Genomic DNA, 9,424 nt, shown 5'->3' with positions numbered 1-9,424 from the left:
GTCAATAGACCAAGTGTGTTGGAGTTTACGGCTCAGGGGAGTAAACTCCTGGCCGTAAACTCTCTATAGGGTCCCTAAACGAAGCTTAAAATTATTACAACTCAAGTGGTGAAGTGCTTCTAGGCTTAAACAAGTGTTAGGGCTTCCTTTTAACTCCTTTGAGGAGTTCACGGCCCATGGACCATATCCCATGGATATTACGGCCGTAATCTCCCTTAGGAGGGTGTTTGTGGTGTTTTCAAGTCCCTAATTTATCTAAGAATGAATCAAGGAAATTGTCCAAGGCTTTAGGAGAGTTTATAGCACCATTTGGCACTATTATTTGGAGTTCACGGCCCTGGAACTTCTTGGGCCGTGAACACCTTACTCTTGGTGTTCTAATGGTGTTTGCTAGTCCTAATCTCATCAGGGTACATGTCTAAATTCAAGCCTAAGCCTTAGGAAGTGTTTGTGGCATCAAAACACCCCTAACTTGAGTTTTCGGCCCATGAACCATTTGGTCATGTGTTTGCGGCCGTGAACACCGATAGGTGTTGGTATTTTGATTGTTTTGGGACCTAGACACATCAAGGTAATGTGCTATGCTAGTCTCTTGGATCAATGAAGGCATTTAGGGCATTTTGGCAACCTAAAATGGAGTTCACGGCCCAAGAACTTCCTTGGCCGTGAACTCACTTCTAGCCTTTGTTTCTAATTGATTTTGTGGTCTAAACATGTAATGGTGGCTTCTAGTTTGAGTTCCAAGGCTTTGAGGGACATTGGGCACTCTTTTCGCCCTTAAAAAGGAGTTTACTCCCCAAGGTGTTCTTGGGCGGTAAACTCATAGATCTTAGTGTTTTGACATGATTTTGATGTTATTAAACACAATCTAAGCTATATAATACAACTAGATAGAAGTACTCACGATTTGGGATGAAAACCCGAAGATCCGTGAGAGAGAATTTGGATTTTCTCTAGTTGGAAATGTAACTAATGAATTATTTTGGTTCAGATTTCTATATATAGTCTTGGGATTTTTTTGGCAGAAAATATTTTTATTCCGGAATTGAACCCTAATATCCTAGAGTTTTGGAATAACAGTGTTGTACTAAACCCTAGTGCATCCACTCTCCTGATATCTCCTTAAGTGTAAATCCTGAAAAAACTGTCAAACTTATACCCAAAGTCTGGAATTTCACTGTAACTGTTCTACTCCTATTGGCTTCAAATGGTTTGTATAGAATGGAAATTTCGGGTTGTCACAATAGATCCATTCCTCTAGAGCCTAACCCCGACGTAAAGTGGCAAACTTTATGTGTAACCAAGGAGTTATAGGCTTAGAACGCTCTAGGGCTACGGTTTGTAAGAAAGGGGCTTCACCAACAACTTATTGGCCTAAACTTTATGACTTTCTGGGTTATTACCAACCTAGATCTGAGGTAGCAACCTCAGATCTACTCCAAACTCGAAATAGATCTCATCCATACTCAAAATGCCCAAAACTCAAACATAAGATAGATCTAGATGCATATAAGCCCAAACAACAGACTATTACCTCAAATGAAAGCTCCAACTGATGTAAATTCCAGATCTACACCACTCCTTTGCAGCAAAGCCCTTGATCTTCAAGCCCTTCTCCAAGATTCTCTCCTCCAAGGCTCTATTCTCTCAAATAATGAAGGATCACTCAATTCTAGGGTTTCTGGAACTCAAAAGGGGAGCAAAGAGGCTGAGGGTGGGTTATAATGTGCTTTATATAGGGCACAACCTCTGGGATTAGGGTTTTTCTCGCCCAGAACAGACTCGCCGAGTCGGTCATTTACTCAATGACCCGGATCCCGCTCCGACTCGTCGAGTTCCTCCATGGACTCGATGATTTGACTCTTGATTTAGAGCTTAACCTTTCTTTTCTTGGTCTTCCTGATTCTGGGTGTTACAACTCTCCCCCTCTTAAACTAGACTTCGTCCTCGAAGTCCACCACGGCCAACTATTCACAACCCACTTACTGCTTACCAATAGCTATGCACTGGACACTTTTCGCTACTATAACTTAGTATTGAGTACCCATCAATCAACTAGTCGAATTCTACCATAGTCTGCTTTCCATTACTGCCACTGACTGAAAATTTCTGTTGTCCCTTATCCGCCTTCCGGATGAACCGAGACCACCCTGGTCCCTACTGATGTCTCCCGATATCTGGGTTACCGGACTCCCACCGGTCACTACACCCCATCACAATCTCCTACTCGCTTCCAACGACTTCTGAAGATACTTCGACTATCTATACTTTTCTATCCACTCTGCCACTTATACTGAATCGATGTTGCTGGAACCAGCCTGCTTATCTCTCATCTGACTACTCAACTTCCAATAACTCAAGCCTACCATCCAAAAAGAAAGGCTACCTGCCTAATTATCCTTGCAGATCACTTATACTTGGTAGAAGACTCAACTGATCCTGCTGAGAGGGACTTGCCATTTTAAATCGACCAATTATACCGTCAGCACTTGCATTCCAACACAAATACTAATACTGGCCATCACACTGAAACTATCCAAAACACTGAACTGCCTGCAATACTGAACTGCCTGAAACACTGAACTACCTGAAACACTGAACTGACTGAAGCATTGAACTGACTGAAACACTGAACTGGCTGAAATACTGAACTGGCTGAAACACTGAACTGACTGAAACACTGAACTGGCTGAAACATTGAACTGGCTGAAACACTGAACTGACTATATGGCTGCTTCCCACAACATCTCAAGACCTTCCTGGTCTCCAATCATTCATCGGTTATCTGTAACACTGAGTTCCAACTCAATTGTGGAGCCCAGGGACTCCTTACTTAGTCGCTCTCACAACTTCTGAACGAAATCTTTCTCTGGAACTAGTTTCCACAAGTCATCCTGACACTGTGACTCTAACAACCTCTCGATCCAACCGACCAGGTCCATACGTCGAATCCTGACCTCATCAAATCCAAGGCTAAAAAAATGGTGGCTCCCAGACTAACGGTATCCCTTAACATACACGAACCCAAGCAGTCCACTGCTTCCCTGATCTCATAACTGAGGTGACAATCTACTGACCAATCGCCGACTTAACCATAACTGAACCATTTGGGAAATCCGAAATCTAACCCGTGGATTCCCATATCCTCACTGCTACACCCGAACTGGTGGGTACTACTGCTTCCCTCGCGTCCAACAACGCGCTCATGCTGCCTACCAACCTGATAAAGGCCACGACTACACCCGCGGACTTACAACACTCTATTACTATCTGAGTGCTAGTGAATGCTACGTCTACCCCCGCTGACTTACAACACTCTACTACTATCTGGTTACTAGTGAATGCTACGGCTACCCCCCGTAGACTTACAACACTCTACTACTATCTGACTACTAGTGAATGCCACGGCTACCCCCGCAGACTTACAACACTCTACTACTATCTAACTGCTAGTGAATGCTACGGCTACCCTCGCAAACTTACAACACTCTACTACTATCTGACTGCTAGTGAATGCTATGGCTACCCCCGCAGACTTACAACGCTCTACTACTATCTCGAGGACATCCTAACTATCCCTAGTCCTGCTAGTGATTCCTCATCCTGATTTCTCAAAACCAGCCCTCAGTCATCGAATGCTGCATCAACCTCGACATCTTATATCCTTGATACACTTAGCGGTCCGTTGAGGAATTCTTCGGCTTGGTTCCCAAACCAACCGTCTACTAATCCGAACACATGAAACTATCGTTGGGAAGTTTGCAAAACCCCCAACTCCTCAATCCACACAACCCCGCACGCCGACTCTGCCCCTGACTACTAACACGAAAGAATCTCTTGCTAATCATTCTCAAGATCCTCATTCCGACTCACTAGAGTCCTACAGGCGGTCCTCCAACCCTGAATTCCCAACCAGCTACTAACCATCTCGATCACATCAACTTATTGTTGGGAAATTCCTGAAACTCCCAACTCTGAACTCCTCAATCCATCAATCGCTGCACTACTATCTTTTCTTCTCAGAGGTCGTGTACTCATTATGGAACTGCGTGCTCTTTCCCTTGTATACTCGGAGGGTTCTCCCCCACTTGGATCTGGCTAACTCCTTACTGCTCACTGGTCGAAAGGATTCCCCAACCTTCCTTCCATTAAAAGGGCGATCTGCTGTCCGCCAACGTTTACCTCTGTCGGCGCTCCAACTAACTTTTACCAGATCCGAACCATTCTTGCTATCTAACTGAGCACCCTTTAATCCTTAACTATATTTACTTTAGGGACTGCATCCTGAGAACCTGCGTTTGAGGTGCACATCCCCAACCCACTTCCTTACTGTCCGCTGGCTACCTCACTAGAAGCTCTAAATTGTCACTATTAAGGATTTAACTGATCAATCCCGAATGATACATTTCGAAAGTAGTGAGGGATTACTGATTCTTACACATACATGCTACCGTCACGGCATCTGAAGTAACCTGATCTAGAGGGGACGACCTCCAATTTACCATTCTAATTCCAAGGTATGCAGATGGCATAAAACTCAGTCACAAGCAGGTAATATAATACCCCAACACTTATGCTTATTGATAACAATGTAGCAACATAACAATAATATCATGAATAATAATTGACAGGAAGGTAAAAGATACGTACCCCTATCATTCAGTGCTGCTCGAATCCTTGTTGAAATCAACCGGAAAACTCGGCTCCGAGCCGTGGGCGCCCTTGCCCGACCCTGATTACAATGGAAACATATCGGATCAAACCCAGAGCGATGGTAACAATACAATCTCTGCTAAAATGGCTAATCCGGCCGCACTTGAAACATCCAGCATCACCACCACTTCTGCGCCTTCACGCACCCTCGTGCGTCCTACCACACTTCCCGCATCGACTGCGGCTCTGATAGTCCCTCGATCTCGAATTCGACCCCTTAGGCCTCTTGCCCGAACCTGTGGCTACCTGAGTCTCATCTATTTTCCTCTTCTTTTCTGACTCTCTGCCCAACTCACGCTCATTCGTTACCTCGTCAACCCCATCCATCGTCTGAACAACTGTTGTCTGATCCTGGAGCTTCGCGGTCAACCTACCAGTGACCCGTCCAACGATGTTGGGCAGCTCCTCGCGGATGGCTCGCGCAACCTCCTTGACTATCCAATCATGCAGAGGTCTCTCCTGGAGACATGGTGCCCCGCTCACTCCCGTCCCCTGATGGCAAGAGCTAAAAATGGGATCTCCCTCCCTGATGGATCCCTGAACTCCATAAGAATCTGGCTCTAGACGAGCCCCAAACTTCCCTGAAACTATCCCGGCCCTAAAGGCCTCAAGATGACTGTCCAAAAGCTCCATAATGGCCTCCCTAATTGAACCAAATATCACAGGAGTCTGATCAATGATGTTTCACATAATCCCTGCAGAAATAACATCTCTCATCTGATCATCAAACTGTCCGGCTCTAGAGCCTGAGCCAGATCTTTCCCCTGCACCTGAACTACCAACTGATATCTCACGCAACGTCACCATGCTGGAAACACATCACAAATATGATCAATATACATACTGCTGCTGAGGGATCTTTCGCACACTTTACTAGTTCCCTGGTTTTGCCTTGGTCCCTCTTGAATTGAGTACGGATCCTCTGCTTTCAGTAGTACGGGCCCATACTACCTTCCACATCTATCCGTACTTTCCTCAAGAGTTACCTCAACTCCACCAAGTCCCTTTTCTCTACTGCTAATCTTTGCTACTCTCATCCCAAGCTTGCCCTAGGGAGCCTCTGACTCTACCCAAACCAGTCCTCAGCTGCTGAAGGCCTCCTTGTAACGCCAATTAGCCACCACCTGAATACCATCACATGCAATGAGGCTCGGATAATCCTTTGAGTACAAGATGTTGGATAAGGTGTCTAAGTCCATAACTTATTTGGTATATACTTGACCCGACCCGGCATGGTCCATTTGGGTTGCACTTCACCCAAACTGTTTATTGATAATTTTATGAGAATTGCATACCTATGATTTATTAATATATTATAAGTTATAATATATTAATATAAAATCATGTTATTTAATTAGTTTTAAACTTGAATTAATTATGAATTAATTTAGTGATTAAAAGGAAGACTAATTAAAGCATGGGCTATTATATTTATATGGTGTGGGCTAATACTTATTTGTTAATGGGCTAAGCATATATGGACGTCGATGGATGATCCATGGAGCTTTTAACCCATGGATCCTTGGAAGAGGAAAACACATGGGTTATTAGGGTTTCTCCCTAACCATGCACACTATATAAACAAGCTTATGTTGCATGAAAAACACCCTAGAATGTGTGTGTAATAGTGGTGGCCAAATTCTAAGAGTTGGTATACTCTCTCATAGTTTTTCCAAGTTTGTGGTGATTTGTGATTTCCATTTAAGGCATTCACATTATTGGTGCTTGGCTCTCAAACTCCAAGGAATCAACAATCAACAAAAGGTATGTAATTCATCTAGTTCTTTTATGTTTAAAAGTACCCCATGCCATGTTAGATAGGTTATAAACCTTGGAAAAATAATATTTTGCATGTACATTAGACAAACATAGATCCAAGGTTTATTATGGTTGCATGTACAATTAGGAAGTGTTAGAATGCTCAAAACCCAACAGTGGTATCAGAGCCTAGGCTTGTTTGTTTGATACTTGATGCAAAATAGTGAAAAAGGTCGAAATTTTTGTTGTCTGGCTGATGAACTCGCCGAGTCCATGGGGGGACTCGCCGAGTTCATGTGTAAATTCATCCTACTCGGCGAGTAGGTTCGTGCACTCGGCGAGTAGGAGCCTCAGAATGCAAATTTTCGACTTTTTCTGCTGGAAATGGACTAGAAACATTACCCTAAACTGTTTTGGTGTTTTTAAACTTGTTTTAGTTGGTGTAATGGTTGTTCTAATCCATTTACAATAGCATATATCAAAATTTCATGCTTTGTATGTGTTCATATAATTCTTGAAACTTTGATAATCATGTTCATGTTCTTATGAATTTAGAAGATGATAGGAATTATTTGCTGAATTGTTTAGGATTAATTCTTGATCATTTATGTGTTTTAATGGAGTCCATAATTTGTCCTCAAGTTATGGATATCCAAAGGTCACTTATTTTAAACACACAAGTTACATGAAAATGAAGAGTCTTCATTTTATGAACCTTTAATTCATAAGTTATGAAATGAAAAGTTTTGGATAGTCATAAAACTTGCCCTCAAGTTTTGGAATTTGTAAAGTTTCACACACTTTAATAAACTTTAATTCCAACCCTTAGAGTTTTAATAGTTAAAATTCAACACTTATACTATTTATAACATTATTGGTTAATTATTATATATATGTATAAGAATAATTCGTTCTACCGTTAGTAGGCCTCATTCACGAAGCCGGTCTATAAGGGGGGGTATAAGGTTGTTGCCTATAAAATGGCAGCTTAATGGGTGTCCACTCTCACCCACCGCTTCCTTGATCGGTGGAGGGTCGTTAGCCGAACGGGTAGGACAATGACTTTAAATTCTCATTAAAAGTATAATGATCATTATTAAGTAACTAAATATTTTAATTCCCAGTCTTAGTTACTTTAGGAAAAATGTGAACATGGTGCTAGTCCATGGAATTCACACTTTGTACCTTACCAAGTTGTTGATGGAGCGTGTGTGGTTAATCGACACACTAACTTGGACTAGTAAGGATCACGAAGGGTGACTTGATGTTTGTCATAGATCAATGGAGCGTGTGTGGTTAACCGGCACATTGATTAGGTGATAATATTAAGGGTACCAAGTGAATTAGCATGGTTATTCACACCTTGTTTTGTGATCCTCGGCATCCCAGTCACAAAACTTGAAGGGCACAATCGAGATAGAAACATGCCATTGAAAAGTTCAATGAATCTCAAAAGAATCTACGAATTTCAAATCCAATTAAAACCTAATAATTAATTTCATTTTTCATGGTGGAAATTGGTGAATCGTCATTCACCTACCTTTCAAATATGTTATTACTTAGATTACGACATCCCTCTTCTAAGTATAATATATTGTGATTGGATCCTAGCCTTAATATTACATTTGGGTGTCTTATTAAGGATTCTATATATATCTAATCTAAACTTTCTTCCTTCTTTCAGATGTCTTCCAACACTAATGCTTCGGGCTCTAACCCAACTGGCTCTTTCTCTCTCATGAATCTTTGTGGGAGAGTCATCTTTGATGGTTCCAACTTCATGGACTGGATCAGGAACATCAGGATGGTGACTCGTTATGAGGTCAAGGAATATGTCCTCGATAAGGAGTTAAAGGAGCTTGATGAGTGCACTGCTACTCCTGAGGAGATCGCTGAATTCAGGACACATGAGAGAGAGATGCTACCAAGGTGGCATGCATCATGATGGCCACAATGACAGCCGAGCTCCAAAAGTCCTATGAGGACTTCTACCCTTTTTAGATGCACCAAGACCTGATGGAAAGGTACCATCAGAGTGCTCGTCAGGAGCGGTATGAAATAATCTCATCCATGATAACAACCCACATGAAGGACGTTGAATCCGTCACGGGCCACATGCAAAAGAAGCAAAGGTATGTGGACCATTTGCTCAAGCTGAATGTGAACTTCCCTGAGGAGTTGGCAATTGACATCATTTTGCACTCCTTACCTTCTTGTTATGACCATTTTCGTATGACATATCATATGAACAAGGAGGAAGTTACCCTTAGCAAACTTCAAGGACTCTTGAAGACTGCTGAAACCGGTCTTAAGGGCAAGGCGGTTGTTATCTCTACTACTCCTACTCCAACATCTACCCCTGTTTTGGCTATCGGGCAAGGCAAAGGGAAAAAGAGGAAGTCCCCTTCGAAGGGTATCAAGGGAAAGTCTCTTGAAGGCTCCTCATCAAAGACCAAGAGCGGTTCTGTCACTCCTTCTGCCATTCCCAAGGATGCTGGTTGCTACTATTGCCTAGACAAGGGGCACTGGAAGCGAAACGGCCCTAAGTACTTGCTGGATCTGAAGGATGGGAAAGTGAAACCCACCCACGTAGGTATTTATACAATATTGTCTAATAACTCACCATATTCTATCTCTTGGGTGCTTGATACAGGATGTGGTATTCACATATGTTCTGAATTTGCAGGGCCTAAGAAGAAGTGAGGATGTGGAGCACGGGAAGATAAACTTGATCATGGGGAATAGGAAGGCTTCACCTGTTTCCAAGATTGGAGTTTATACTTTGTTGCTGAATAATGGGTTAAAATTATATTTGAATAAATGTGTGTACTCGTCTGAAATGGCGAGGAATATTATTTCCTTTCATGGTTTGTACAAATAAGGTTTTACCTTTTCGTTTGATAATGAATGTGGTGGTATTAATGCTTTCTTTAATAATGTGTTTTATTTTAAA

This window comes from Lactuca sativa, chromosome 8 (genome assembly GCF_002870075.4).
Source record: "Lactuca sativa cultivar Salinas chromosome 8, Lsat_Salinas_v11, whole genome shotgun sequence".
Classification (NCBI taxonomy): Eukaryota; Viridiplantae; Streptophyta; class Magnoliopsida; order Asterales; family Asteraceae; genus Lactuca; species Lactuca sativa.
This window is presented reverse-complemented; position numbering follows the sequence as displayed.